Source organism: Bison bison, unplaced genomic scaffold (genome assembly GCF_000754665.1).
Source record: "Bison bison bison isolate TAMUID 2011002044 unplaced genomic scaffold, Bison_UMD1.0 scf7180017862121, whole genome shotgun sequence".
NCBI classification, from domain to species: domain Eukaryota; kingdom Metazoa; phylum Chordata; class Mammalia; order Artiodactyla; family Bovidae; genus Bison; species Bison bison.
Genome location: NW_011492693.1, coordinates 333541 through 339675, shown reverse-complemented (window position 1 = coordinate 339675; position 6135 = coordinate 333541). Strand labels below are relative to the sequence as shown.

General features: G+C 46.7%; 1 pseudogene; it reads right to left on the bottom strand.

Annotated features, from left to right (window-relative positions):
• Window positions 1-764: 764 nt before the first annotated feature.
• The window catches only part of LOC104983230, a 9454-nt pseudogene continuing 4083 nt past the window's right edge, over window positions 765-6135 (bottom strand).

Below are 6135 nucleotides of genomic sequence, written 5' to 3'. Positions count from 1 at the left end.
CAAACCCTTCCATGGCCTAGACTATCTCCCAGTTACTTTCATTGGGGCTGCCTCTCCCCAGCTTCAGTCATGTAGTTCTGGAGGAAATTGACAATCATGTGTGCTGCTGGGTCAGGGCCAATGACCATGTAAAGCCAGTCATAGGACCCCATGGCCCTACCAGGATGGCTGATCTAGGACTGTACATGTGATCTGAGGTGGGTCATTCAGAGACCACCCTTGAACTCTGATGTCTTCAATCTTTTCTTTCCTTATTGGAGATGCCTTCAGGATATAAAACCCTAGGGCAGGTATCTTGGACTCCCTCACTAGGTGTAGAAGCCTTAAGGAAGAAAGTTGTCAGGCTAAGACCATCAAAGAAGAGGGAATGAAAGAGTGAAGGTGTGAAATAGAGAACTGATTACTTCTGATTTCTTGGGTCCAGTCACTGAGATGTTTGTATTTGCTCTGAGTCTTGTGTCCTGGATTCCCAGAATCATTTCAGTGAGTCTCCCCTTTCCTTGAAGCCAGTTGGAGGTGGGCTCCTCTCAATTGTGATTCAGACTTTGTTCTAGATCCTTCCTGATCATTGTACACCTCCAAGACACAAACAGAGGCACCTGTTTGTTTCAGCACCATTATGAGTGAAACCCTTTGTTCTTTATTGAAAGTAGGGTGTGCAGACCACCAAACACAGTTCACCAGCATCCTGGGAAGGAGTACCCTAAATGAGATTTAGTGTTTGCTCGGAGAGACCTTACTGATTCCTGAGCCACACCAAGCATTTATACTGCCTGTGCCAGGCCAATCCTGTCATTTCCTCGATCAAAGACTGAGAAATACAGCCTCAGAAAGATGTCACCCAGCATCCAGGCCTCTCTAGATGTCCTCACTGTGTTTTCTTTAAAGATGGTATAGCAGTGGCCTCTAGAATCCTGGAGGAGTCAGAGACACACACCAGTCAGCCTGAGCCCTTACCTGTGACTCCCACAAATGTCCAGACCCAGCACAATTCTTGGTTTTATTTCCTTCTTTTGGTAAGTATCAAGGGATTTTCTCCTTAGCAGGGGATATGAGAGTTCATCCACAACCAAAAAGGGCCAAGACATGAAGTTACCATGAGGAAGGGTGTGGGGGAGGGGAGGACTGGGAGTTGGGGTTACAGAGGAATGATAAACAACAAAGTCCTACTGTAGAGCATAAGGAAATACATTAAATATTAAGTCATAAACCACATGAAAAAGAATAAGACAAATAATATATATTTCTATATGTGTATAACTGAGTCACATTGCTGTGCAGCAGAACTTAACGCAACACTGAAGTTTTGCCACACTTCAATAAAATTTTTAGGAAAGAAAAAGAGTGTCCATAGTTCTCCTCTCTCCCTATTTCTTTCCTTTTGACTCCTGCTCCTTGTTTTCTCTGCAGAGAATGCTGGTTCTCCTCCTGCGTCCCCACAATCTGTACTTTATTAAAAAACTTTATTTTGTATTGGAGTATAGCTGATTAACAATATTCTGAGTTTCAGGTGGACAGTAAACGGACTCAACCATATATATCCATGTATCCTGGTCACAAAAATACCCCAACCATCCAGGTTGTAATATAATTAAGCAGAGTTCCCCATTCTACACAGTAACCTGTTGTTGGTTATCCATCCTAATAGAGCAGTGCCCACAACACGTTCTTGAAGACTTAACTTAGGAACTCTGAGAATCCTCCTTTAGCCCTCATTCACCCTCTTTGGCCACTCCAGGCTTGGTTGGGTAATGTACTCTGGTTCCCCAAGCCCTCATCACCCCGAGTAAGTACCCAGAGCCCCAATGCAGAGCACCTTGGAATGCCATTTGCATGGAATCCAGTGCAGTTTCACCTAGAACCAGGCAACCCTCCATATGGCTCAATGAGTTTACAGTTTTAAAATTCCTGATATTCCCTCCCTTCCTCAAAGTCTTCTTTGAGCCCATCAGCCAGCTCTGAACTCCCCTAGGGAGCTGACATGAAGCCTCCACCCTGTGCTGGGGCTGAGCAGTCACTGTGCACCCTTTATACACATTAGCATCCAGCCTCTCCACAGAGGGGTCGGGTAGCCTGACTCACAAAGAGGGCACCTGGCTAGAGTTAGGGGAAGATGCATCTGAGAACTAGGGTGACCATGTAATTTATCATCCAAACCAGGAAAAGTGTGAGTAGGGAAGGGAGACTGTTAATCCCTATGATGGGACAGCACATTGGGACTGTCCTCAGCCATTCTCTTTGTCACATGACTTATTTCAAGGACTGCTAGAGCTGACTTTCCGTGTGCATCCATCTAAGGGTTCAGATTGAATTGAAGCTCTTTGAACACTGAGGACCTGAGTGATCCCCTCTCCTTGTGACTCCCACCATGCCAGCATGGCGTGGTGTCTCCACATTTATTTCAGGATGATCAGTGTCTCAGACGGCTGTTTACTTTCAAGTGGTTCGTCTTGTGGGAGGCTCTGGCCAGCCCCTGCATCTGCAATAGTGTGAGATGGCCTGAAGAGGGCACCCTCTTCCCAGCAGCAGCCCAAGGGTTCCTGCAAGTTCCTATTTGAGAACCACCCCTCAGGGTCTTCCCCTCACCTTGAGGATGTAGGCTTGAGCTGGGACAGGGTATTTGACACCATTGATAGTGGAGATAATAGAGGACAGGGTACTGACTGCAAAACATGAAATGTAGTGCTATTAGAGAGAGGGAGAAAGGTTAGCCCTGGAGATCCTTGTTATGTGTGGAGACTGGGAGTGACCCTGTGGCATGACCCTTCACCTTGGAACCCAGTGGCGTGGCGCCGATGAGCTTCTGGATTTTATTGACCACTCTTCTTGGGCCAAGGATCAGTGATGTTCCGGTATTCAAAAGGCCTTGCAGCTTCCAGAAAAAGCAATAACCTTTATTTTCATGGAGATGCTGAGAGACAGTGTGACCAAGCAGGCATCAAGGTCTGGGGAGACTCTGAGTCTCCCCAGAGCTGCCCCCTTCCTGACTGTCTCCTAAACAGCCCTTCATCTTTTGCGCTGACTCTTTTCCTTTGCTCCTGACACAGCACCTTCCTTGACACCCCTGAATGCAGTACTTGAATACACCAGGCTCTTTTGCACCTTGACACAAGCTGGTCTTCTTCCTAGAGGAGCCCCCTCCCCTTTGACTAGCAAATTTCTTCTCATCTTCCAGATTCCAGCTTAATTGTCATGGTTTCAGGGAAGTCTTTCTCCCGGTGTTTATCAGTCTCCTTTCTTGACAGTCTCTGTAGACACTTCCTCATGTCTAGCATATACCAAAGTCACAATTCACTATGTGTGTGTCTCATTTCCTGTGCATCTGCCTTCTTAGATGTGAGGGCAAGTTTTATTCTCATTGCCTCCCTAAAGTGCATGGCACACAATGGATGCCCAATGCTTTATCTGTTCAATGAGTGAATGAAGACTGTGAAAATAATGAGTGAGAAACATCCAGAGAGCTATATCTGGTGGGGAACAAATAATGGGTCAGCCACAGAGTGAAGATGGAGATTCACGGGGACAACAGATTCTCATAATTGTGGGAGAGAGGGACTCCTCTGGGAGAAGATGTCTCCCAGCACTGTTTCTACAGCTAGCTCAGACCCTGAGACCCTGGCCAGGAAATACATGACTAGCCCAAAGAAACTCCAAAGGACAGGTTAGCTTTTGTATGAGGGTATCACACAGAATCCTATCAATTATGCCTCTGTCCTCAGGTCACTCCTGGATCCCACCTTCCTGATTCTCTGTTATAGCCCCTGCCCCACTGTGTGCCCACGTACGTGGGGTGTCTTTTTTATTGGTTGCTTTCAAGTCTTAAGACTGCAGCCAACCTCTCTCCACTGCTGGGTAGCTGCTCCCTAAGGAGAGCAGTTTTCCCCATTTGCTCAGGACTTACCCTATTTTTAAACTGACATTTATCTTTATTGAGAACTTCCTTGATCTTGGGTAGCCCTGGACAGTTGGTCATCTTATAACTCTGTTCAGGCTGTTGTAATCCTCCCTGATCCTCTGTTTACCACACTGTAGAGTCCTCTCACCATGCTCCACGCCTCACAGGGCAGTGGGTGCAGCCATCTCTCAGCTGTACAGACCTCTCCAGACCCTTTTAGGACCCTGGTCAGAGCCCTGCTCAGAAGGCCTGGGGATTATGAAACCATGGGTTGTTTGCATATGTATGTGTTTATGTGTTTGTTTGTATATGTGTTTGTATGTGTCTCTAATTGTGCTTTTGTGTCTCTGACTAGCTATACATGTTTATATGTGTCTCTTTATATGTGTCTGCTTGTGTGTTTTCATGTTTGTGTGTGTCTATCTGTGTCGTTGTGGATGGTGTATATGTCTATGTAACTATGTGTCTGAGAATCCATTTGTGTGTGTCTGCCTGTGTCTGTGTACAGATGTGGAGAGTCACTTGGGCTGACCCTCAGAGGGAGAGGCTTACCAGTCCAGGTGTACACACCAGTCTCCCGCTTGGATCAATGGTACTCAGTTGAGTGCTCCCTGGTAGTAGGCTTTGTCCACCCTACCAAACATCACCACACTGCCCTTCCCCTGCATCTGTAGAGAGAAAAGAGGGGGAGATCTTTGGAGGACAGTAACAACAACACTGAGAGCTTGTGTTTGCGCTTGTCTACCCATCAAGGCCCTAATAAGGTCTCCATTTACAGATGCAAAAATCGAGGCTGGGAGCGATTGAGATCCAGACTGAGGTCAGTAACTAGCTAATGAGTGGCACAGAGGAGGTTAGAAGCTGAGTCACATGGCTGGGCTCCACCCACTATGTCTTCTGAAGAGGCCCAGGACCTCCTGCTACCTGTGTGCTTAGAAACCCTCAGACAACAGGATGTTGAAGAGTTTTTGCTTTCCCCTTGTCCAGCTTGTCATTTTTCAGGAAAATAAAGCCTGGGAGTTCTAAGGATGTGGGTTCAGGTCACCCAGAGTTGGCTCCGCTGGCCTGTGACCTCTACTGTCCAAAGGGCCCCACACTCAGAAGAGACCCCACCTCAGCTCTCCCTGTCTTAAAATGACTAATATTTCTTGAACAAGGGATCCCACATTTTGTTTGTGTCCCACACTTATTTTTAACTGGCTCCTGCATATTGAGTAGCTGGTCCTGGATTCGCAGTGGAATGCTAATGAGAAAGGAAAGACATCCACCATCCGTCTCTTTCCTTCTTTATCAAATTCATAAACAAATCATATTGCTTTTTCCTTCAACTTGCTTCCTGTTGCTTTCCATTAATCTTCCTTCTCACTCACCCCTCTAGACTAAGTTACTGGTCTTGAGCCCAGGAGCAGGGATGTGTTCCAATAAAACATTATTTATAAAAACCAGAGGTGAGGCAAGGGAGGGCTCTAGTTATCCTGGGTTAGTTTATCTCTCAGAATACTTCTTTATCAAGTGTTCTATAATTTTCGTGCAACTGAAAGCATCTTACAGCTAATTTGGAGAAAGGGATTGTCCATCTCAGACTTACTTGCTCAAGTAGAATGTAAAAACAGGCTCAGAAATGGCACCTTGATTCTTCAGGTTGTCAAAGATGGGGATGGTCCAATGAAGGATATGTTGGGGTAGTTCAAGCCCAAGAAGCCATCAAAAGGTATACCCTCAAACCCGTATTCCGCCATGCTTAGACCAAACGGCTGGTCAGTACTTAAAATGTCCCCAATCTGTGGGAGAAAAGAGTGTTCCCACTTATAGATACATGAAGTGGGGCTAGAACTGGGCTGGGGTGCATTGCCATTAGATCCTCAAAGAAGAATTGAGCCTGGGCTGTGTCTTAGGTGGACCTCAGACAGTTAGACCAAGCTGGGAGGGGAATTTGGGTTCCATTTGTGAGAGGCTGTGAATTTTAAAACATCTGCCCCTCTGAAAAACACCACCTGAGTGAGGTAAATTGGCCTTGTGTCCAGGTGGGGCAACCAAGAGTCAGGCCAGGACCCACTGGTGCCACCTTGTGGACAACATGATTGAGAGCAAGATAGCCTTCTCTTTGGCATTACCTAATGACAAGAATCAGAGAAGGCAATGGCACTCCACTCCAGGACTCTTGCCTGGAGAGTCCCATGGGCGGAGGAGCCTGGTGGCTGCAGGCCATGGGGTCGCTAAGAGTTGGACACGACTGAGCG